Raw genomic sequence first — 25,367 nt, forward strand, 5'->3', positions numbered from 1 at the left:
AGTATTAGAGAACCGGTTTAAAAATACTTTGAGTATTGGGGCACCTGGGTGGCTCAGCCGGTTAAGCTTCCAACTTTAGCTCAGGTCATGATCTCGCAGTTCATGGGTTTGAGCCCGCATCAGGCTCTATGCTGACAGCTCAGAGCCTGGAGCCTGCTTCAGATTCTGTGTGTGTGTGTGTGTGTGTGTGTCTCTCTGCCCCTTCCCCACTCATGCTCTGTCTTTCTGTCTCAAAAATAAATAGACATTAAAAAATAAAATACTTTATTTTTTCAAGTAATTGGCTGGATGTGAAATACAGTTTGAATAGAAACATTTCTTAGTCACATACTTATCATGATTCTTTCACTAAAAAATTTGTTTTTTCAGTGATTTACTTTCTTTTGCCATACAACTAGGCTACACTGCACAAACATTTTGAGTAACTTCTGTCAATTTTTCCTTAAGATGACCAAGAGTCTGAACAATTAGATGATTATGGTTGAAGCAAAAAATGAAATCAGCGTTGTTCAGCCCAGAGAGTTTACTGAACTTTATAAAAGTTATTTGGCCAGATTGTGAGGTAACGCCCAGACACCAATGAGGAGTGTATCTGAAGGATCACTCATTTAGAACCACCCTGTATTTAGGGGAAGTGGTGACAGGCTGGTCAAGGAAGACGTTTGTTACAAATTTGTCAGTGTTAGTCACACAGTTAGAACATAATGTTTAGAAGAAAATGCATGACACTGTTGGGAAGCTATGTTGGAAAAGCTGTGGCCAGAGAAAAGAGATTACAAATTGTACTTCCATGACAGAGATAACTTGGAAATATGCATAAAAAGTTTTGTTTTCATAATTTAGTTCACTCTAGTTATCCATTTTATATGAGGCAGAATCTCCGTTTTGAGAATATCATTACCTTAGGAAGGAAGGATTACTACATTATGCTGACATTAAATTAGAAATATTTTTAAGATTCAGAATGATTATTTTTTCGGTATCAGACTGTCTAATCATAGGCCTTATCTAATCATTAAAACAGTTTCCGAAAAGTGGCCATTTCTCATTGTCAAACACAGAAACCATGGCATCATCATAATTCACAGGTCACCAAACTACTTTTAGACCATAAACCAATAATTTTGATGTCTGAACCTCAATTCTCTCATCTGAAAAAATAGAGACACAGATTACCCTCCTTCACCATTTTATTGGTATGTTTTGAGTATACCAATTTCATGAGCCACGTTCTTCTCAGCAGAAACTTGAGCAAAGGGAAAAATAAAGAATAATAATACAACCATTCATGGTGCCCTTGAAACAACGTTCCCATGTTAATTGGTAATCCTCCTCTGAAGGTAATGCTACCTCTGAAGGTAATCCTCCTTATATTTCTCCCTAATTACTAGAGGTACTTTACACTGCTCTGTCCTACCTAGCACGCATTCTGTGCTCAATCATCATTTATTCATTCATTCTTTTAGTGAGTTGGTCATTTACCAAATATTAAGATCTTACCGTGTGTCAGCTAGGGACTGGAGATACAAAGAAGGATAAAACAGTTCCAATTCTCATGGAACTGATAATAGAGGAAGGGAGACCATCACTATAAGTAGTTACAAATGCGCTGAGTTTATGCAAAAGTAGTACGGGGTGCTATGGGAGTTTTCAGCAGGGGATTAGGTAACCTATTTTAGATCAGATTGGGTTTTAGAGACATCAAAGCTAAAACAAGAAAACTGAGGAGGAGTTGGCTAAGTAAAGAGTATAGGGGAAAGTGATTTAGGCAGAAGGAATAGCACTGATAGATTTTGAGGTACTGAAAGGAAAGCCAACATGGCTACAATGTAGAGAGACAAAATCCAGATCTTGGAGTCTTTATTGTTTGGTCTTTATTCTGAGAGTAATGGGAAGCCATTGAGGATTTTTGTTTTCTGTTTTATATGTTTAAACAGGGAAGTAACATAATCACTTGCATTTTTAAAAGATCATTCTAGGCACTATGTGAAGAATGGAGGAGAGGATGGCCCACAAATAACACATGTGGGTAAACAGAAGACAATTGGAGGAAATGAATTAGGGAGTTGGCAAAGAGGAAGAGGAAAAAGTGGACTGATTCAAAAGATATTTAAAAGACAAAATCAATAGGATTTGATTGTGAGGGAAAGATGAATCAAGGATGACTTCCAGATTTCTGGCTTAAGGAAATGGGTGGATGTCATTTATTTAAATAAGGAATACTGGAGGAAGAGAAGGTTTGGGAAGGAGAATCATGAATCATAGTTGACCAGTACATAGCATACACAATAAGCCCTTTAGAATACAAAAATCTCAGGATAGAGATTATACATAGATAGGCAAATACAGGTTCTCATCAAAATCATACTCATAACTTGATCCTTAAGTCTTTTTAAATTATGGATGATATTTATATACTTTGAGTGGTCCTTTTCAGTCCTATTCTTGGGCATTTAGGTCCTTTTAGGCCAGGTCTTGGGTGTTATACTGGTTCCAGCTTTAAATTACATGATTTAAAGCCTCCTCTTTGTTTCTTTTTTTTCTTTTTCTTTTTCTCCTCTTTCTTATAGATTATAAAACCATAACTTCTTCTTTTCTTTTATCCTAACATCTCTCACATAGGATCTGATGTCGTCTGAAGATCATTCCCGTAGCTTGAATTTTCTTTATTTCTTACATATTTTTTTTCTCCATTGGGTTCTAATAACTCAATAACTTCCTTCCCTCCAGCTACTAATCTTCCCTGTGTTGTACCATTTCCAAAACTTAACAACAACAACAACAAAACTGTCATGAAGGAAGAAGCATTTTTAATCACAAGCCATTATTGCCAAATATTGCTGAGGAACACCTGTTTCACAGTAATGAAACAGATGTTTTGAATGAATGTCTACAGATGTGTTTCAGTCTTCACAAAAGATACAGCTAAAAAATAAGAATATAGAAAAATTGAAAATAAAGTAGTAGAAAATATATATTAGGTAAATACTGAGTGAAATAAAGCTAGTATAAATCTATTAATATCAGAATATGTGAGATTTTAAAGCAAAAAGCAATTAAAGAGGATCACTAGAGATGATAAAAGGATCAAATCACCAGGAACAACAGGGAGCTAGAGACAAATTCCACAATTATAATGAGAGATTTCAACAGCTATTTCTCAGTGTTATATCAAGCACACAAAAAAGCAAAGTTAACAAGATTGTTGAAAACTTGAACGAAACAAATTAATATGCTTGATTCAATGGACATATACAGAACGCTCCACAGAAAAACTGCAGAATACATGTTCTTTCAAGTGGAATACTTTTGATAATATTTGTAACCATATATTGGGCTATAAAGGAAGTCTGAACAAATTTCAAAGGACTGGTATCATACATATTGCATTCTTTGATCACAGTGGGATAAAATGAAAAATCTGTACTGAAAAAATAATTATAAAAGTTCGTATGTTTTGGGGCGCCTGGGTAGCTCAGTTAAGTGTCCAACTTTGGCTCAGGTCGTGATCTCGCAGTTGGTGAATTCAAGCCCTGCATCTGGCTCTCTGCTGTCAGCGTGGAGCCCACTTTGGATCCTCTATTCTCCCCTCTCTCTACCCATCCCCCGCACTCTCTCTCTTTCTCTCTCTCAAAAATAAACATTAAAAAAATATTAAAGTTCTGGGGCGCCAGGGTGGCTCAGTCAGTTGAGCATCCGACTTCGGCTCAGGTCATGGTCTCGTGGTCTATGAGTTCAAGCCCCATGTGGGACTCTGTGCTGACAGCTCAGAGCCTGGAGCCTGCTTCAGATTCTGTGTTTCCCTCTCTCTCTGCCCCTCCCCTGCTCATGCTCTGTCTCTCTGTCAAAAATAAATAAACATTAAAAAAATTTTTTTAAATATTAAAGTTCTTATGTTTAGATACTAAGAAATGTATTAATGAATCAATGATAAAATAATGGAAATTTGAAGATCTTTAAACTGAAGGATAAAAATATTGCATATTAAAAAATGATGGAGATTGCTGCTTCTAGACATGATGGAGTAACTGGTATTGGACTTCACCTTGTGTCACCAATAACTTTAAAAGTAGCAAAATCTGTGAAGCAACTGTTTTCAGACAGTAGATGATAGCACAGGGAAATGATCCTTAAAATAAGGGAAACATGTAAGGTGTCCTTAATGTTTGCCTTCCCTTTCTGAATGAGGGCACTTTCTGATGTGTGGTGTAGGTCTCTCTCAAATAAATAAATACAAACTTTAAAAACAAAGAAAAAAAAAGAAAATGGAATATGACAGTATGTAAAGGAAATAATACATCATTACCAGGATGGTTATATCTCACGAATCCAGGATTAGTTTACTATTAAAAACAAAACATGCTTGATAAAATTCAACACAGTTATGATTTTTTGAAAAAACTTCTTAATAAAGGAATAAAAGAGACCATTCTAACCAGATAAAGGTTACCTTCTAAATACAACAGCTAACGTTATTCTTTTTTTTTTTTTTTTAACGTTTATTTATTTTTGAGACAGAGAGAGACAGAGCATGAACGGGGGAGGGTCAAAGAGAGGGAGACACAGAATCTGAAGCAGGCTCCAGGCTCTGAGCTGTCAGCACAGAGTCCCACATGGGGCTTGAACTCACAGACCGCGAGACCATGACCTGAGCCGAAGTCAGATGCTAAACCGACTGAGCCACCCTGGCGCCCCCTTAATTTGATATATTGAAAGCATTCTCATTAAGCTTAGGAACAAGTAGCATAAAGGAGAAAAGATCTAAGTGGATCTTGTGGTGAGAAAGATACCCCTGGAACTCTGCAACACTGGCTCAATATAAGTAAATGAACTATGTTTATTGATTATAAAACTCAATATTGTTTTCTTAAAATAATGTCTTCCCAAAATGATCTATAAATTCAATGCAATATCAATCAAAATCCAAATGAAACTTGTGTGTGTGTATGTGTAACTTGTTAAACTATATCTATAATTTATATGTAAGAGCCATAAATATACTTATGAAGAAGAATAAGATGGGGAGATTTGCCATAGAGGTTACCTTATTAAAAAGCTATAATAACTGAGCCTTTTGGCTCCTTGAACCTTGTCATGGCCATTGGCAAGAACAAGCACCTTACAAAAGGTGGCAGAAAGGAAGCCAAGAAGAAAGTGGTTGATCCATTTTCTAAGAAGGATTGGTATGATGTGAAAGCACCAGCTATGTTCAGTATAAGAAATATTGGAAAAACACTAGTCCACCAGAACTCAAGGAACCAAAATCACATCTGATGGCCTCAAGGGTCGTGTTTTTGAAGTGAGCCTTGTTGATCTGCAGAAAGTTGTATTCAGAAAATTCAAGATAATTTTTGAGGATGTTCAGGGCAAAAACTGCCTGACTAAGTTCCATGGCATGGATCTTATCTGTGACAAAATGTGCTCCTTGGTCAAAAATGGCAGACCCTGATTGAAGCCCATGTTGATGTCAAGACTACTGATGTTTATTTGCTTCATCTATTCTGTATTGGTTTTACTAAAAAATGTAACAATCAGATTTAGAAGACCTCTTATGCTCAGCACCAACAGGTCCACCAAAATTCAGAAGAAGATGATGGAGATCATGACGTGGGAGGTGCAGATAAATGACTTGAAAGAAGTGGTCAATAAATTGATTCCAGACAGCTTTGGAAAAGACATAGAAAAGTCTTGTCAATCTCTTTATCCGCTCTATGCTTTCTTTGTTAAAAATGTAAAAATGCTGAAGAAGCCTGTATTTGATTTGGGAAAGCACATGGAGCTTCATGGTGAAGGTAGTGGTTCTGGAAAAGTTACTGGGGATGAGACTAGTACTAAAGTTCAATAAAACCTGTTTAAAATTTAGATATTTAATGGTGACAAATTAAAAAAAGGTTTAAAAAAAAAAAGGGACGCCTGGGTGGGTCAGTTGGCTAAGCATCCAACTTTGTTCGGCTCAGGTCATGATCTCAAGGCTCGTGGGTTTGAGCCCCACATCCGGCTCTGTGCTGACAGCTCAGAGCCTGGAACCTGCTTAATATTCTGTGTTTCCCTCTCTCTCTGCTGCTCCCTGACCTGTGCTCTGTCTCTCTTCTCTAAGATGAATAAACACCAAAAAAAAAAAAAAATAGACAAAAACGTATAGTAATTTTAAGATAGTGTTACTGGTTTAAGGATAGAAAAAGTGACCAATAGAATAGAACAGGGTACCCAAACAGAACCACACCTATATGGAAACTTGATTTGTGACAAATTTTTTTTTTGTGGATCAGTGAAAGAAAAAATGGACTTAAAAAAAGTGTTAATACACTTTAAAAGCATGACATTAAACCCCTACCTCTTATCATGCACTAGAATAAATTCCAAATAGATCGATGATTGGAACGAGAGGGGCAAATGATAAAACTTCTTTTTTTATTAATAATGTATTTTTTAATTTACATCCAAGTTAGTTAGCATATGGTGCATTTCAGGAGTAGATTCCTTAATTCCCCTTACCCATTTAGCCCATTCCCCTCCCACAACCCCTCCAGTAACCCTCTGTTTGTTCTCTATATTTAAGAATCTCTTATGTTTTGTCCCTGTCCCTGTTTTTATATTATTTTTGCTTCCCTCCCTTAATGTTCATCTGTTTGGTATCTTGAAGTCCTCATATGAGAGAAGTCATATGGTATGTCTTTCTCTAATTTTGCTTAGCATAATACCCTTCACTTCCATCCATGTAGTTGCAAATGGCAAGATTTCATTCTTTTTGATTGCCGAGTAATACTCCATTGTGTATATATACCGCATCTTCTTTATCCATTCATCCATCGGTGGACATTTGGGCTCTTTCCATACTTTGGCTGTTGTTGATAGTGCTGCTATAAACATTAGGGTACATATGCCCCAGAATCCTGTGGATAAATGCCTAGTAGTGCAATTGCTGGGTCATAGGGTAGTTCTATTTTTAATTTTTTGAGGAACATCCATACTGTTTTCCAGAGTGGCTGCACCAGCTTGCATTCCCACCAGCAGTGCAAAAGAGATCCTCTTTCTCAGCATCCTTGCCAACATCTGTTGTTGCCTGAGTTGTTAATGTCAGCCATTCTGACAGGGGTGAGGTGGTATCTCATTGTGGTCTTGATTTGTATTTCCCTGATGATGAGTGATGTTGAGCATTTTTTATGTGTCGGTTGGCCATCTGGATGTCTTCCTGGGAGAAGTGTCTGTTCATGTCTTTTGCCCATTTCTTCACTGGATTATTTGGTTTTTGGGTGTTGAGTTTGATAAGTTCTTTATAGATTCTGGATACTAACCCTTTATCTGATATGTCATTTGCAAATATCTTCTCCCATTCTGTCGGTTGCCTTTTAGTTTTGCTGATTGTTTCCTTCGCTGTGCAGAAGCTTTTTATTTTGATGAGGTCCCAGTAGTTCATTTTTGCTTTTGTTTCCTTGCCTCTGGAGACTTGTTGAGTAAGAAGTTGCTGTGGACAAGTTCAAAGAAGTTTTTGCCTGCTTTCTCCTCAAGGATTTTGATGGCTTCCTGTCTTACATTGGGTCTTTCATCCATTTTGAGTTCATTTTTGTGTATGGCATAAGAAAGTGGGCCAAGGTCATTTTTCTGCATGTCGCTCTCCAGTTTTCCCAGTGCCATTTGCTGAAGAGACTGTCTTTATTCCACTGGATATTCTTTCCTGTTTTGTCAAAGATTAGTTGGCCATACGTTTGTGGGTCCATTTCTGGGTTCTCTATTCTGTTCCATTGATCTGAGTGTCTGTTTTTGTGCCAGTACCATACTGTCATGATGATTACAGCTTTGCAGTACAGCTTGAAGTTCGGGATTGTGGTACCCCAGCTTTGGTTTTCTTTTTCAAGATTGCTTTGGCTATTCAGGGTCTTTTCTGGTTCCATACAAATTTTAGGATTGTTTGTTTGAGTTCCGTGAAGAATGCTGGTGCTATTTTGATAGATATTTCACTGAATATGTAGATTACTTTGGGTAGTATTGACATTTTAACAATATTTGTTCTTCCTATCTAGGAGCATGGAATGTTTTCCCATTTTTTGTATCTTCTTCAGTTTCCTTCATAAGCTTTCTATAGTTTCCAGTGTATAGATTTTTCGCCTTGTTGGTTAGATTTATTCCTAGATATTTTATGGTTTTTGGTGCAATTGTAAATGGGATTCATTCCTTGATTTCTCTTTCTCTATTGTTGGTGTATAGGAATGCAATTGATTTCTGTGCATTGATTTTATTTATATCCTGTGACTTTGCTGAATTCATGAATCAGTTCTAGCAGTTTTTTGGTGGAGTCTTTTGGGTTTTGCATATAGAATATCATGTCATCTGTGAAGAGTGAAACTTTGACCTCCTCCTGGCTGATTTGGATGCCTTTTATTTCTTTGTGTTTTCTGATTGCTGAGGCTAAGGCTTCCAATACTATGTTGAATAACAGTGGCGAGGGTGGACATGCCTGTCTTGTTCCTGACCTTAGGGGGAAAGCTCTCAATTTTTCTCCATTGAGGATGATATTAGTGGTGGATCTTTCATATACGGCTCTTATGATCTTGTGGTATGATCCCTTTATCCCTACTTTCTTGAGGGTTTTTATCAAGAAAGGGTGCTATATTTTGTCAAAGCTTTCTCTGCATCTATTGAGAGGATCATGCGGTTCTTTTCCTTTCTTTTATTGGTGTGATGTATCACATTGATTATTTTGTGGATATTGAACCAGCCCTGCATCCCAGGTATAAATCTCACTGAATCAGGGTGAATAATTTTTTTAATGTATTGGAACAGCTTCAGGAGAGTAGGTGCTAACTCTTCTTTAAATGTTTGATAGGTGGGAATGTGAGCTGGTGCAGCCACTCTGGAAAACAGTATGGAGGTTCCTCAAAAAACTAAAATAGAACTGCCCTACAACCCAGCAATTGCACTACTAGGCAGTTATCCACGGGATACAGGTGTGCTGTTTCTAAGGGACACATGCACTCCCATGTTTATAGCAGCACTATCAATAATAGCCAAAGGATGGAAAGAGCCCAAATGTCCATCGATGGATGAATGGATAAAGAAGATGTGGTATACATATACAATGGAGTATTACTCGGCAGTCAAAAAGAATGAAATCTTGTCATTTGCAACTACGTGGATGGAACTGGAGGGTATTATGCTACGTGAAATTAGTCAATCAGAGAAAGACAAAAATCATATGACTTCACTCATATGAGGACTTTAAGAGAGAAAACAGATGAACATAAGGGAAGGGAAACAAAAAATATAAAAACAGGGAGGGGGACAAAACAGAAGAGACTCATAAATATGGAGAACAAACGGAGGGTTACTGGAGGGGTTGTGGGAGGGGGGATGGGCTAAATGGGTAAGAGGCACTGAGGAATCTACTCCTGAAATCATTGTTACACTCTATGCTAACTAATTTGGATGTAAATTTTAAAAAATAAAAAATAAAACAAGTTAAAAAAATATTAAAAAAAATGTTTGATAGGATTCCTCTAGAAAGCCATCTGGTCCTGGATTCTTGTTTTTTGGGAGATTTTTGGTTACTAATTCGATTTCTCTACTGGTTATGGGTCTGTTCAAATTTTCTGTTACTTCCCGTTTCAATTTTGGTAGTTTATATGTTTCTAGGAATTTGTCCATTTCTTCCAGATTGCCCATTTTATTGGCATATAACTGCTCATAATATTCTCTTATTATTGTTTGTATTTCTGTTGTGTTGGTTGTGATCTCTCCTCTTTCATTGTTGATTTTATTTATTTGGGTCCTTTCCTTTTTCTTTTTGATCAAACTGGCTAGGTGTTATCAGTTGTGTTAATTCTTTCAAAGAACCAGCATCTGGTTTCGTTGATCTGTTCTACTGTTTGTTGTTGTTGTTATTGTTGTTGTTGTTTTTTGGTTTTGATAGCATTGATTTCTGCTCTGATCCTTACTATTTCCTGTCTTCTGCTGGTTTGGGGTTTATTTGCGGTTCTTTTTCCAGCTCTTTAAGGTGTAAAGTTAGGTTGTGTATCTGAGACCTTTCTTCCTTCTTTAGGAAGGCCTGGATTGCTATATACTTCCCTCTTATGACCGCCTTTTGATAAAATTTCTTGAAAACCACATAGAAAAATATTTTATGGCTTTGGAGTCAAAATGGATTTATTTCTTTTTTTTTTAATGTTTATTTTTGAGAGAGAGAGTGAGAGAGTAAGTGAGTTTGGGGGTGGGGAGGGGCAGAGAGAGAGGGAGACTCAGAACCTGAAGCAAGATCCAGGCTCTGAACTGTCAGCACAGAGCCCGACGCCAGGCTTGAAGTTGCCAACTGTGAGATCATAACCTGAGCTGAAGCAGACATTTAACTGACTGAGCTATCTAGGCGCCCCAGTCCAAAAAGATTTCTTAAAGGAGATTCACAAAGTATAAATCAAAAAACAAAGATGACAGCCAAAACAGTCTTGAAAAAGAAGTCCAAATTTGGAGGATTCACACTTCCCAATTTCAAACCTAGTACAAAACTACAGTGATGAAAATACTATGGTGATGGCATGAGGAAAGACACATAGATCACTGGAATAAAATGGAGAATCCAGATATAAACTCTTCCATTTATGGTCAATTGATTTTTCACAAGGGTGCCAAAATAATTCAATGGAGAAAAAATCATCTTTTCAAAAACTGGTCCTGGGACAACTGAATATCCACACATGAAAGAATGAAATTGGATTCCTACCGGAACCTTACACAAAAATTAACTAAAAATGGATCATAGACCTAAATGTTAAAAAACAAAACAACCCCCCCCCAAAAAAAACCCACTATAGAACTGCAAGAGGGATAACTGAGTGGCTTAGTTGGTTAAACATCCGACTCTTTATTTTGGCTCAGGTCATGATCTTATGGTGATATCGAACCCCACATTGGGATTGCGCTGGGCATGGAGCCTGGTTTAGATTCTCTCTCCCTCCCCTGATTGCACTTGCTCTAAAAACAAAACAAAAGCAAGGAACACCTCTCCCCCCCCCCCCCCCCCCGCAACACACACACATTTAAAACTACTAGAAGAAAACATAGGGGTAAATCTTAGTGAACTTGGGTTAGGCAGTGATCTCTGAGATACAACCCCAAAAGACAAGTGACAGAAAAGAAAATTTGAAAAATTGGATTTCATCAAAATGAAAAACTTTTGTGGAAGAAACTATACCATCAAGAAAGTAAAGGACAGGAGTGCCTGGTTGGCTCAGTTGGGGGAGTTTGTGACCCTTGATCTCAGGTTGTAAGTCTGAGCCTCATATTGGGTATAGAAATAACTTTGAAATAATTAAATCTTAAAAAAAAAAGCAGGGGAGGGGGAGAGTGCCTGGGTGGCTTAGTCAGTTAAGCTGTGACTCTTGATTTTTGGCTTGGGTCGTGATCTCACGGTTTGTGAGACTAATCCCTGCCTTGGGCTCTGTACAGACAGCACAGAGCCTGCTTGAGGTTCATTCTCTCTCTCTCTCTCTCTCTCTCTCTCTCTCTCTCTCTCTCTCTCTCTCTCTCTCTGTCCCTCCTTTGCTTTTGAGGGAGCATGTGCACTTTCTCTCTCTCTCAAAATAAATAGGCAAAAAGAAATTAAAAGACATCTCATATAGTGGGAGAAAATACTGAGGGTGGTAAAGAAAGCCCTCTAACAGAGCACAGATGCAAATGCTGGCGGTCAAGAAAGCAAGCCCTGTTAATATTAAGGCCTGAAGACATATGGATAGGGCACCAACAGTATCTGCTACACAGTCCCAGGCTCTCTTCAGTAGAATTAGGCAGGCCCTCGTCTTAGCTTGAGTTTCCTCAAAAAGTATACATAACCTGAGGCAAAAGACTTATGTGCTATTATTAAGGCAAGCAGTTCCAAGAAACAGGGATAGGAAAAGAGAAATGAAGCAGAGGAGGGAGAACCAATATGAAATTGCATTGTGGACTTAGGCCATTATTAAGTGCTATTGATTGCTTGATCTCTTGGGCAAGTCCTTAAGAAGCCTTAAAAAAACCCTTGAACTTTTGCACTTGAAAACCTAAGAAGCACCTGAATACAATTTTTAAAATACTGGTTTTCCCTCACAGGGTTAGTTGATATCTGTAAATTAAGACTCTCTTAGACCTCATTCATACCTTAGGTTCCCTTTAATCAATATCCAACACATAATTGGTGGTAATGGATAGCAGGGATAATTGAAATCCACAGAATAATAGCTACCATTTAGTAAGTACAAGGCAGTTTTATATAATATCTAATCCTCACAAAGTAGCTTTTGTTATACTGATTTTATTAATGTCCAAGCTGAGATTCAGCTAACTTAAGGAGCGTGGCCAACATCACAAAACTAGACAGTAGCAGACCAGGTTTTGGAAACATGTCTTTTTTTTTTTTTTAACTCCCATAAACAATGTTCTTTCTATTATATCAGGATGCCTCATAGAAGAAAGGATTGAAATTCCTAAATCTCATCTTAGCCAATACTTTTAAAAAATGTTATTTATTTTTTAAATAGGTCATACAAGCACATGGTTTAAAATGCAAGAAATACAAAAGCATATTCAATGAAAACTCTCCTTTAAACTCTGTCCACCAGTCACCCAGTTCCTCTTTTCAGGGGCAACTAATTTTACCAGTTTCTTGTGTATTTTCTCTAAAATATTTATGCATAAATATAAATACTATTTTTTACCCTTTTATTTAAATGTTTATTTTTGAGAGAAAGAGTGAGAGAGAACATGAGTGGGTGAAGGGCAGAGAGAAAAGAAGGCAGAGGATCCGAAGTGGGTTCAGCACTGACAGCAGAGTGCCCAGTGCAGGGCTCGAACTCATGAACTATGAGGTCATGACCTGAGCCATAGTCAGATGCTTAACCGACTGAACCACCCAGGTGCTCCTGTGTTTTACCCTTTTAACAGAAATGGAGTTATTCTATGAAATGTATACTGTTGTTAGACATCTTAGAGTATAAAAAAAATAAATGGTTGTAACATTTTAGGCTTTGTGTGTATAAGAGTATGTAAAAAGCACTTTTCTAAGATGCATGTTTCTGATGAATTCTATTCAAGCTATAATTTATTATTGTTTGGCATGTCTATTACCTCTGCTCAATATAGCTTTTGTTTACTATTTCTTTGTCATGAAAGAGCCAGATAGTAAATACTTTAGGCTTTGTGATCTCTGTCATGACTACTCAACTCTGCTGTTAGAGCACAAAAACAGCCATTGACAATATATAAACATGCTGGATTCCAATAAAACTTTACTTACAAAAACATGTGGCAGGCCAGATTTGACCTGTAGGTCATAGTTTGCTGACTCTCTTAGGGGTGCTTTTTTTTTAAACTAGAAAAAACAGCATTGTGTACCAGCACACCAGCATTGTACAGGTACAGCAGCATGATGAAATAAACTCCTGATTTGTACTGTTGGTCAATTTCTGTAGGGTCAACCCTCCCAATAAAATGGCTGACTTCAAGGTCCCAAAAGTTTAGCAATCAGATTGCAGAATTCCTAAATATTTAACAATGGTTCTCATGATCTGATGAGAGACTGTTACAGCCTACCACTGCATGCAAAACCTTGGGATACAGGATAATGTACTAGGAGTAGCTAAAGCCAAAGAAAATATAGGGAGAAAAAAGCTTTGCTTTTTAAAAAAATTTTTTTAATGTTTGTTTATTTTTGAGAGAGGGAGAGCACTTGAGTGGGGGAGGTGAAGAGAGAGAGGGAGACAGAGGATCTGAAGTGGGCATTGCGCTGATAGCAGAGAACCTGATGCAGGGCTCAAACTCATGAAGGTGAGATCATGACCTGAGCCAAAGTTGGATCCTCACCTGAGCCACCCAGGTGCCCCCTTTGCCCTTTTTCCTTCTTTCCTTCCTTCCTTCCTTCCTTCCTTCCTTCCTTCCTTCCTTCCTTCCTTCCTTCCTTCCTTCCTTCCTTCCTTTCTCTCTCTCTCTCTCTCTCTCTCTCTCTCTCTCTCTCTTAAAGGTTTTGATACACATGAATAAACAAAATTTGTAGAATGTACCTCTTCATACTCTCTTAAAGGTTTTGATACACATGAATAAACAAAATTTGTAGAATGTACCTCTTCATACTCACTGGCATTTTTGTTGTTTTTAATTGTAAAACATGGAGAAAAGAAAATTTTATGTAGACAGATCACTTTTGTATTATCAGGAAATCTAGTGACATTGGCATTGAAGTTAAGTGTAAAGTGAAAAGGGCTGGAACAAAAAATATGTGTATGTGCATATAAGACATGTATGTTATATGTGTGTATATTATGTATATGTGTATATTATATATAATATTTAATATATTCTGAATACACGTGTTTTATAGCACATATCATTTTCACGTCCTTTTCTGGTTTAAACTTTTTTCTTTTTTCTATGTCTAGTGATTTTTTATTTGATATCAGATGTTCCAAATGTTATATTGTTAAGTATTTGCATTTTGTTGTCTTTTTTTCAGTTTTGAAATTTATTTTTGCACACAGGTTATTAGGGTAGTTGTGGATCAACTTGATATTTTCAAGGATTATTTTCAGCTTTGTTAGAGTGTGTCTAGAATAGCCTTTGCTTACGGGCTAGTTTAGTTTTAATATTCCACCTTTACCCCTCTGATTGCCCTGTCACTCAGTGAGGTCTCTGTTCTGGCTGGGTACAATTTGAACATCTCAGAGTCCTCCCTGTGCTCTGAGAATGTGCAGCTTACAGCCTCTAGTAGTTGTCCAAAAACAGTTGTCTCATATATTTTGTCCAGGTTTCTAATTGTTTACCGTTGGAGAGCAAGTTCCATACCAGCTCCTTCTTCAGGATCAGTAATGGAGCTCGACATCTTGACAGTGTTGAATCTTCCACTCCCTGTATATTTAGGTCTTCTTTGCAATTTTAAATAAACTATTAAAATTCTCTCCATAAATTCTCTGCATACCATCTAACATTTAGAGTTAGCATTGTTCCCAAGTCTTCATACTTTTATTCCATTGCAAAGGGTATCCGTTTAAGATTTTTATTTTCTATGTGCTAGTTGCTAGTATGAAGGAAAAAAAATATTGTAGATTGATTTTACTAAGCAGCAACTTTGTATGTTGATTTTTCTATCCAGTAATTAAACTATTAATTATTTTGAATTATTTAGAATCATTTTCAAATATGGAATAATGATAGTTTTGTTTCATTATTTTTTAAGTTTATTTATTTCTTATTTAAGTAGTCTCTACACTTAAAGTGGGGCTCAAATACATGACCCCAAAATCAAGAGCCTCATGCTCTTCTGACTGAGCCAGCGAGGTGCCCATAGTTTAATTTCAATCCATATGTGCGTGCGTGCGTGTGTGTGTGTGTGTGTGTGTGTGTGTATCCTTGCCCTACTTCACTTTTTAAGAGGTCTAATTAACTACTGAATAGATGTTCCTTTCTATTTGTAGTTAGCTGAGATTTTAAAAAATTTTTAATTCCAGGGGCGCATGGGTGGCTCAGGTGGGTAAGCTTCCAACTCTTGGTATGGGCGTAGTTCATGATCTTGGTGTTTTGTGGGTTTGAGCCCCACATCAGGCTCCACGCTGACAGTGCAGAGCCTGCTTGGGATTCTCTCTCTCCCTCTCTCTCTGCCCCTCCTCTTCTCACTCTTTCTCTCTTGAAATGAATAAACTTAAAATTTTTTTTAATTTTAATTCCAGTGTAGTTAACATACAGTGTTATATTCATTTCAGGTGTACAATATAGTGATTCAGCAATTCCATATATTACTCAGTGCTCATCAAGATAAGTGTCCTTTTCAAAAACACAAGGAACAATAAGTGTTGCTGAGGATGTGGAGAAAGGGGAACCATCCTGCACTCTTGATGGGAATATACAGTGGTGCAGCCACTGTGGAAAACAGTAGGGAGCTTCCTCAAAAGGTTAAAAATAGGACTACCCTACAATCCAGTAATCAAACTACTGGGTGTTTACCCAAAGAATACAAAAACACAAATTTGAAGGGATGCATGCACCCCTATGTTTTTTGCAGCATGATTTACAATAGCCAAATTATGGGACCAGCCCAAGTATCCATTGATAGATGAATGGATAAAGAAGATGTGAGATGGATATCTATCTATATAGATATATATATATATATTTATCTACCTATAGGTAGCTATCTAGCTATCTAGCTATGGAAACAGACTCTTAACTATAGAGAACAAACTGATGGTTACCAGAGGGGAATGGGGCGGGGGAGACGGCGATGGGTGGAATAAGTGATGGGGATTAAAAAGTACACTTTCCATGATGAGCACTGAGTAATGTATAGAATTGTTCAATCACTATATATTATACATCTGAAACTAATAGGACACTGTATATTAACTATACTGGAATTAAAATTAAAAACTTAATAAAAAAATAAGTATACTCTGTCTCCTATAGTTAAGAGTCTGTTTTTTGGTTTGTCTCTTTTTTTTTCCTTTATTCCATTGTTTTGTTTCTTAAATTACACATATGAGTGAAATCATATGGTATTTGTCTTTCTCTGATTGGCTTATTTCACTTAGCATTATACTCTTTAGATCCATCCATGTTGTTGTAAATGACAAGATTTCATTCTTTTTTCATGACTAATATTCCATTTGTGTGTGGGGTGTGTGTGTGTGTGTGTGTGTGTGTGTATACACATATATATGTATATATATAACATCTTTTTTATCTGTTTATCTACCAGTGGACACTTAGGTTGCTACCATAATTTGGCTAATGTAAATAATGCTGCAGTAAACATAGAGGTGCTTGTAAACCTTTGAATTAGTGTTTTTGTGTGCTTGGGGTAAATACCTAAGTAGTGTGATTACTAGGCCATGGGGTAGTTCTATATGTAATTCTTTTTTTTTTTTTTTTAATTTTCTTTTTACATTTATTTATTTTTTGAGAGACACAGAGAGACAGAGCACAAGTTGGGGAGGGGCAGAGAGAGAAGGAGACACAGAATCTGAAGCAGGATCCAAGCCCCAAGCTGTCAGCACAGAGCCCAATGCAGGGCTCGAACCCACAAACCGTGCGATCACAATGTGAGCCGAAGTCGGACGCTTAACCAACTGAACCACCCGGGTGCCCCTATCTGTAATTCTTTAAGGAATCTCCATACTGTTTTCCACAGTGGCTGCACCACTTTGTATTCCCATCAACAGTGCAGAAGGGTTCCTTTTTCTCCACATCCTCACCAACACTTGTTGTTTCCTATGTTTTTGAGTTTAGCCAGTCGGACCAAGGTGTGAGGCCATATCTTATTATAGTTTTGATTTGCATTTTCCCTAATGATGAGTGCTATTGAGTATCTTTTCATGTGTCTGTTAGCCATTTGTGTATCTTCTTTGGAGAAATGTCTGTTCATGTCTTCTCCCCATCTTTATTTTTTACTAAAAAAAATTTTTTTAATGTTTATTTTTGAGAGAGATAGAGTGCAAACAGGGGAGGGGCAAAGAGAGAGGGAGATACAGAATCTGAAGCAGGCTCCAGGCTCTGAGCTGTCAGCACAGAGCCCAACACGGAGCTCAAACTCACAAACTGTGAGATCATGTTCTGAGCCTAAACTGGACGTTTAACCAACGGAGCCACCTGGGTGCCCCTTCCACCCATTTTTAAATTGGATTTTTTTGTTTTGTGTTTTGGTGTTGAATTGTATCAATTCTTTATATATTTTGATTCTTCACCCTTTATTGGATGTCATTTGCAGATATTTTCTCCCATTCAGAAGGTTGCCTTTTAGTTTTGTTTCTTTCACTGTACAGAGCTTTTCATTTTGATGTAGTCCCAATAGTTTATTTTTGCTTTTGTTTCACTTGTCTCAGGAGACCTATCTAGAAAGATGTTGCTACGACTAACATCAGAGAATTACTGCTGCATTCTCTGCTAGGATGTTTATGGTTTCAGGTCTCACCTATAGGTCTTAATCCATTTTGAGTTTATTTTTGTGTTTGGCATAAGAAAGTGATCTAGTGTCATTCTTTTGAATGTAGCTATACAGTTTTCCCATATTGAAGATATTTTTCCCATTGCATATTCTTGCCTCCATTGTTGAAGATTAATTGACCATATAACGGTGGGTTTATTTCTGGGCTTTCTATACTGTTCTCTTGCTCTACATGTCTAATTTAGTGCCAGTGCCATCCTGTTTTGATTATTACAGCTTTGTAATATAACTTGAAGTCTGGAATGTGATACCTCCAGTTTTGTTTTTGTTTTTCAAGATTGCTTGGCTATTTGGGGTCTTTTGCAGTTCCACACAAATTTTAGGATTGTTTGTTCTAGTTCTGTGAAAAATGCTGTTGATATTTTGATCGGGATTGCATTAAGTGTGTAGATTGCTTTGGGCAGTATGGACATTTTTTTAAAGAATTTTTTTTTAAGTAATCTCCACACCTAACATGGCACTTGAACTCACAACCCTGAGATCAAGAGTCACGTACTCCACTGACAGAGCCATCCAGCTACCTCTGGATAGTATGGACATTTTAACGATATTTGTTCTTCTAATTCATAAGCATGGCATGTCTTTCCATTTCTTTGTGTCATTTTCAATTTCTTTCATTAGTGTTTTATAATTTTTAGAGTACAGGTCTTTTACCTGTTAGGTTAGGTTTATCCTTAGGGATTTTGTTATTTTTGCTGTAATTATAAATGGCATTGTTTTCTTAATTTCTATTTCTGCTGCATCATTGTTAGTATATAGAAATGCAACAGATTTCTGAACATTGATTTTGTATCCTGTCACTTTACTGAATTCATTTATCACTTCTAGCAGTTTTTAAGTGGAGTCTTTAGGGTTTTCTATCTATAGCATTATGTCATCTGGAATAGTGGAAGTTTTACTTCTTCCTTACCAATTTGGATGCCTTTTGCTCCTTTCTGTTGTCTGATTGCTGTGTCTAGGACTTCTAGTACTATGTTGAATAGAAGTACTGGGAGTGGACATCCTTATCTTGCTCCTGACCTTGGAGGAAAAGCTCTCAGTTTTTCACCCTTGAGTGTGATGTTAGCTATGGGTTTTTCATATATGGCCTTTATTATGTTGAGATATGTTCCTTCTAAACCTACTTTGTTGAGGGTTTTATCATGAATGGGTGTGGTACTTGTCAAATGATTTTTCTGCATCTACTGAAATGATCATATGGTTCTTATTCTTTCTCTTACTGATATGATGTATCATATTGATTTGTGAGTAATGAACCACCCTTGCATTCCAGGAATTAATCTCACTTGGTCATGGTGAGTGATTTTTTTAAAATGTACTGTTGGTTTCCATTTGCCAATATTTTATTGAATATTTTTGCATTTATGTTCATCAGAGATATTGGCCTACACTTCTGTTTTTGTGTGTGGTGTCTTTATCTGATTTTGGAATCAGGGTAATGCTGGCCTCATGGAATTAATTTGGAAGGTTTCCTTCCTCTTCTGTTTTTGGAAAAGTTTGAGAAGAATAGCTATTAACCCTTTTTTAAATGTTTGTAGAATTCACCTGTATAGCTGTCTGGTCCTGAATTTTTTGTTTTTTGGGAGTTTTTTATTATTATCATTAATTTTTGAGAAAGAGTGAGCGCAAGTGAGTGAGGGACAGAGAGAGGGGGGAAGAGAGAGAATCCTACAAGGGGCAGAGGAGAGAGAGAGAATGTGGAGCCAGAAGCAGGGCTCGAGCTCACCTGATGTAGGGCTCCACTTCACGAACCACGAGATCATGACCTGAGCTGAAGTTGGACGCTGAACTGATTGAGCCACCCAGGCACCGTTTTCTGGGAGTTTTTTGATTCCCGATTCAGTTTTCATTGGTGGTAATTGGTCTGTTCAAATTTTCTATTTCTTCCTGATTCTGTTTTGGGAGGTTATATGTTTCTAGGAATTTATCCATTTCTTCTGTGTTGCCCATTTGTTGGCATGTAGTTTTTCATAATATTCTCTTCTCAATTGTTTGTATTTCTGTGGTGTTGGTTGTTATTTCTCGTCTTTATCAATTTGGTGTTCTTTTCAAAGAACCAGCTCCTGGGTTTCATTGATCTGTTCTGTTTTTAGTTTCTATATCTTTTATTTCTGCTCTAATCTTTATTGTTTCCTCCTTTTGCTGGGTTGCTGAGTTTGGGTTTTGTTTGTTCTTTTTCTAGCTGCTAATAAGCCATCTAAGACTGGAGTTCATGAAAATTTTTAACCTCTTTATCTCTCTAGCAGTGCTTTTTGCCTTAAAGTTTATTATGTCTCATATTAATATGCCATACTAGCCATCTTTTGGTTAAAATCTGCATGATATATGTATTTTACCATTCTTTTATTTTAAACTTCTCTCTGCCTTATTTATTTTTTTTTTTGATGTCTTTCAAAGAGAGTATAATTGTGTTTTAATTTTATCTAGTCTGGCAATCTTACCTTTTATGAAGCATTTAATCCCCATTATCATTTAATATCATTTCTCATATATTTAGGTTTAAATCTATTATTCTACTTTGTGATTTATATTTGTCTAATTTCTTTTTCTCTATTTTATTGAATTCTTTTGGATTCATTAAGGTTTTTTGAATAATCATTCTATATTTTCCCCTTTACTTGGGAGTTATGGTATGTTTTTAGTCTTTTTTTTTTAAGTTTATTTATTTATTTTGGGAGAGAGAGAGAGTGCGTGAGCATACACCCATGAGCAGGGAAGGGGCAGAGACAGAAGGAGAGGCAGGATCCTAAGCAGGCTCTGATTGAGCCACCCAAGTGCCCCATTTTTCTATTCCTTTTTTTTTTTTTTAATGTTTATTTTTGAGAGAGAGGGAGAGAGACAGAGCATGAGTGGGGGAGGGTCACAGAGAGAGAGAGAGGGAGACACAGAATGTTATGTAGGCTCCAGGCTCTGAGCTGTCAGCACAGGGCTCGATGTGGGGCTCAAACTCACAGACCACGAGATCATGACCTGAGTTGAAGTCAGATGCCCAACCAACTGAGCCACCCAGGCACCCCCAATTTTTCTATTCTTATACCGGAAACAGTATTAGTTATTACGGCTTAAAAGAAATTCTATTTATTTATTTATTTATTTACTTATTTATTTATTTATTTTTTAATTAATTTATTTTTTTAATATATGAAATTTACTGTCAAATTGGTTTCCATACAACACCCAGTGCTCACCACAAAAGGTGCCCTCCTCAATACCCATCACCCACCCTACCCTCCCTCCCACCCCCCATCAACCCTCAGTTTGTTCTCAGTTTTTAAGAGTCTCTTATGCTTTGGCTCTCTCCCACTCTAACCTCTTTTTTTTTTTTTTTCCTTCCCCTCCCCCATGGGTTTCTGTTACGTTTCTCAGGATCCACATAAGAGTGAAACCATATGGTATCTGTCTTTCTCTGTATGGCTTATTTCACTTAGCATCACACTCTCCAGTTCCATCCACGTTGCTACAAAAGGCCATATTTCATTTTTTCTCATTGCCACATAGTATTCCATTGTGTATATAAACCACAATTTCTTTATCCATTCATCAGTTGATGGACATTTAGGCTCTTTCCATAATTTGGCTATTGTTGAGAGTGCTGCTATAAACATTGGGGTACAAGTGCCCCTATGCATCAGTACTCCTGTATCCCTTGGATAAATTCCTAGCAGTGCTATTGCTGGGTCATAGGGTAGGTCTATTTTTAATTTTCTGAGGAACCTCCACACTGCTTTCCAGAGCGGCTGCACCAATTTGCATTCCCACCAACAGTGCAAGAGGGTTCCCATTTCTCCGCATCCTCTCCAGCATCTCTAGTCTCCTGATTTCTTCATTTTGGCCACTCTGACTGGCGTGAGGTGATATCTGAGTGTGGTTTTGATTTGTATTTCCCTGATGAGGAGCGACGTTGAGCATCTTTTCATGTGCCTGTTGGCCATCCGCATGTCTTCTTTAGAGAAGTGTCTATTCATGTTTTCTGCCCATTTCTTCACTGGGTTATTTGTTTTTCGGGTGTGGAGTTTGGTGAGCTCTTTATAGATTTTGGATACTAGCCCTTTGTCCGATGTGTCATTTGCAAATATCTTTTCCCATTCCGTTGGTTGCCTTTTAGTTTTGTTGGTTGTTTCCTTTGCTGTGCAGAAGCTTTTTATCTTCATAAGGTCCCAGTAGTTCACTTTTGCTTTTAATTCCCTTGCCTTTGGGGATGTGCCGAGTAAGAGATTGCTACGGCTGAGGTCAGAGAGGTCTTTTCCTGCTTTCTCCTCTAAGGTTTTGATGGTTTCCTGTCTCACATTCAGGTCCTTTATCCATTTTGAGTTTATTTTTGTGAATGGTGTGAGAAAGTGGTCTAGTTTCAACCTTCTGCATGTTGCTGTCCAGTTCTCCCAGCACCATTTGTTAAAGAGACTGTCTTTTTTCCATTGGATGTTCTTTCCTGCTTTGTCAAAGATGAGTTGGCCATACGTTTGTGGGTCTAGTTCTGGGGTTTCTATTCTATACCATTGGTCTATGTGTCTGTTTTTATGCCAATACCATACTGTCTTGATGATGACAGCTTTGTAGTAGAGGCTAAAGTCTGGGATTGTGATGCCTCCTGCTTTGGTCTTCTTCTTCAAAATTACTTTGGCTATTCAGGGCCTTTTGTGGTTCCATATGAACTTTAGGATTGCTTGTTTTAGTTTCGAGAAGAATGCTGGTGCAATGTTGATTGGGATTGCATTGAATGTGTAGATAGCTTTGGGTAGTATTGACATTTTGACAATATTTATTCTTCCAATCCATGAGCAGGGAATGTCTTTCCATTTCTTTAAATCTTCTTCAATTACCTTCATAAGCTTTCTATAGTTTTCAGCATACAGATCTTTTACATCTTTGGTTAGATTTATTCCTAGGTATTTTATGCTTCTTGGTGCAATTGTGAATGGGATCAGTTTCTTTATTTGTCTTTCTGTTGCTTCATTGTTAGTGTATAAGAATGCAACTGATTTCTGTACATTGATTTTGTATCCTGCAACTTTGCTGAATTCATGTATCAGTTCTAGCAGACTTTTGGTGGAGTCTACCGGATTTTCCATGTATAATATCATGTCATCTGCAAAAAGCGAAAGCTTGACTTCATCTTTGCCAATTTTGATGCCTTTGATTTCCTTTTGTTGTCTGATTGCTGATGCTAGAACTTCCAGCACTATGTTAAACAACAGCGGTGAGAGTGGGCATCCCTGTCATGTTCCTGATCTCAGGGAAAAAGCTCTCAGTTTTTCCCCGTTGAGGATGATGTTAGCTGTGGGCTTTTCATAAATGGCTTTTATGATCTTTAAGTATGTTCCTTCTATCCCGACTTTCTCCAGGGTTTTTATTAAGAAAGGGTGCTGGATTTTGTCAAAGGCCTTTTCTGCATCGATTGACAGGATCATATGGTTCTTCTCTTTTTTTTTGTTAATGTGATGTATCACGTTGATTGATTTGCAAATGTTGAACCAGCCCTGCATCCCAGGAATGAATCCCACTTGATCATGGTGAATAATTCTTTTTATATGCCGTTGAATTCGATTTGCTAGTATCTTATTGAGAATTTTTGCATCCATATTCATCAGGGATATTGGCCTGTAGTTCTCTTTTTTTACTGGGTCTCTGTCTGGTTTAGGAATCAAAGTAATACTGGCTTCATAGAATGAGTCTGGAAGTTTTCCTTCCCTTTCTATTTCTTGGAATAGCTTGAGAAGGATAGGTATTATCTCTGCTTTAAACGTCTGGTAAAACTCCCCTGGGAAGCCATCTGGTCCTGGACTCTTATTTGTTGGGAGATTTTTGATAACCGATTCAATTTCTTCACTGGTTATGGGTCTGTTCAAGCTTTCTATTTCCTCTTGATTGAGTTTTGGAAGAATGTGGGTGTTTAGGAATTTGTCCATTTCTTCCAGGTTGTCCAATTTGTTGGCATATAATTTTTCATAGTATTCCCTGATAATTGTTTGTATCTCTGAGGGATTGGTTGTAACAATTCCATTTTCATTCATGATTTTATCTATTTGGGTCATCTCCCTTTTCTTTTTGAGAAGCCTGGCTAGAGGTTTGTCAATTTTATTTTTTCAAAAAACCAACTCTTGGTTTCGTTGATCTGCTCTACTGTTTTTTTAGATTCTATATTGTTTATTTCTGCTCTGATCTTTATTATTTCTCTTCTTCTGCTGGGTTTAGGCTGCCTTTGCTGTTCTGCTTCTATTTCCTTTAGGTGTGCTGTTAGATTTTGTATTTGGGATTTTTCTTGTTTCTTGAGATAGGCCTGGATTGCAATGTATTTTCCTCTCAGGACTGCCTTTGCTGTGTCCCAAAGCGCTTGGATTGTTGTATTTTCATTTTCGTTTGTTTCCATATATTTTTTAATTTCTTCTCTAATTGCCTGGTTGACCCACTCATTCGTTAGTAGGGTGTTCTTTAACCTCCATGCTTTTGGAGGTTTTCCAGACTTTTTCCTGTGGTTGATTTCAAGCTTCATAGCATTGTGGTCTGAAAGTATGCATGGTATAATTTCAATTCTTGTAAACTTATGAAGGGCTGTTTTGTGACCCATTATGTGATCTATCTTGGAGAATGTTCCATGTGCACTCGAGAAGAAAGTATATTCTGTTGCTTTGGGATGCAGAGTTCTAAATATATCTGTCAAGTTCATCTGATCCAATGTATCATTCAGGGCCCTTGTTTCTTTATTGACCGTGTGTCTAGATGATCTATCCATTTCTGTAAGTGGGGTGTTAAAGTCCCCTGCAATGACCACATTCTTATCAATAAGGTTGCTTATGTTTATGAGTAATTGTTTTATATATCTGGGGGCTCCGGTATTCGGCGCATAGACATTTATAATTGTTAGCTCTTCCTGATGGATAGACCCTGTAATTATTATATAATGCCCTTCTTCATCTCTTGTTACAGCCTTTAATTTAAAGTCTAGTTTGTCTGATATAAGTATGGCTACTCCAGCTTTCTTTTGGCTTCCAGTAGCATGATAAATAGTTCTCCATCCCCTCACTCTCAATCTAAAGGTGTCCTCAGATCTAAAATGAGTCTCTTGTAGGCAGCAAATAGATGGGTCTTGTTTTTTTATCCATTCTGATACCCTATGTCTTTTGGTTGGCACATTTAATCCACTTACATTCAGTGTTATTATAGAAAGATACGGGTTTAGAGTCATTGTGATGTCTGTATGTTTTATGCTTGTAGTGATGTCTCTGGTACTTTGTCTCACAGGATCCCCCTTAGGATCTCTTGTAGGGCTGGTTTCGTGGTGACAAATTCCTTCAGTTTTTGTTTGTTTGGGAAGACCTTTATCTCTCCTTCTATTCTAAATGACAGACTTGCTGGATAAAGGATTCTCGGCTGCATATTTTTTCTGTTTAGCACACTGAAGATATCGTTCCAAGCCTTT

The 25,367-nt window shown here is 37.3% G+C and overlaps 1 long non-coding RNA gene and 1 pseudogene across 2 annotated transcripts in view; both read left to right on the forward strand.

Annotated features, from left to right (window-relative positions):
• The window catches only part of LOC131517230 (uncharacterized), a 183,812-nt gene that overhangs the window by 35,806 nt on the left and 122,639 nt on the right, over positions 1 to 25,367 (forward strand). The window lies entirely within an intron of this gene.
• LOC131517224 (small ribosomal subunit protein eS1-like) lies at positions 4,664 to 6,135 on the forward strand (annotated as a pseudogene).

Source organism: Neofelis nebulosa, chromosome 7, assembly GCF_028018385.1.
Source record: "Neofelis nebulosa isolate mNeoNeb1 chromosome 7, mNeoNeb1.pri, whole genome shotgun sequence".
Lineage (NCBI taxonomy): Eukaryota > Metazoa > Chordata > Mammalia > Carnivora > Felidae > Neofelis > Neofelis nebulosa.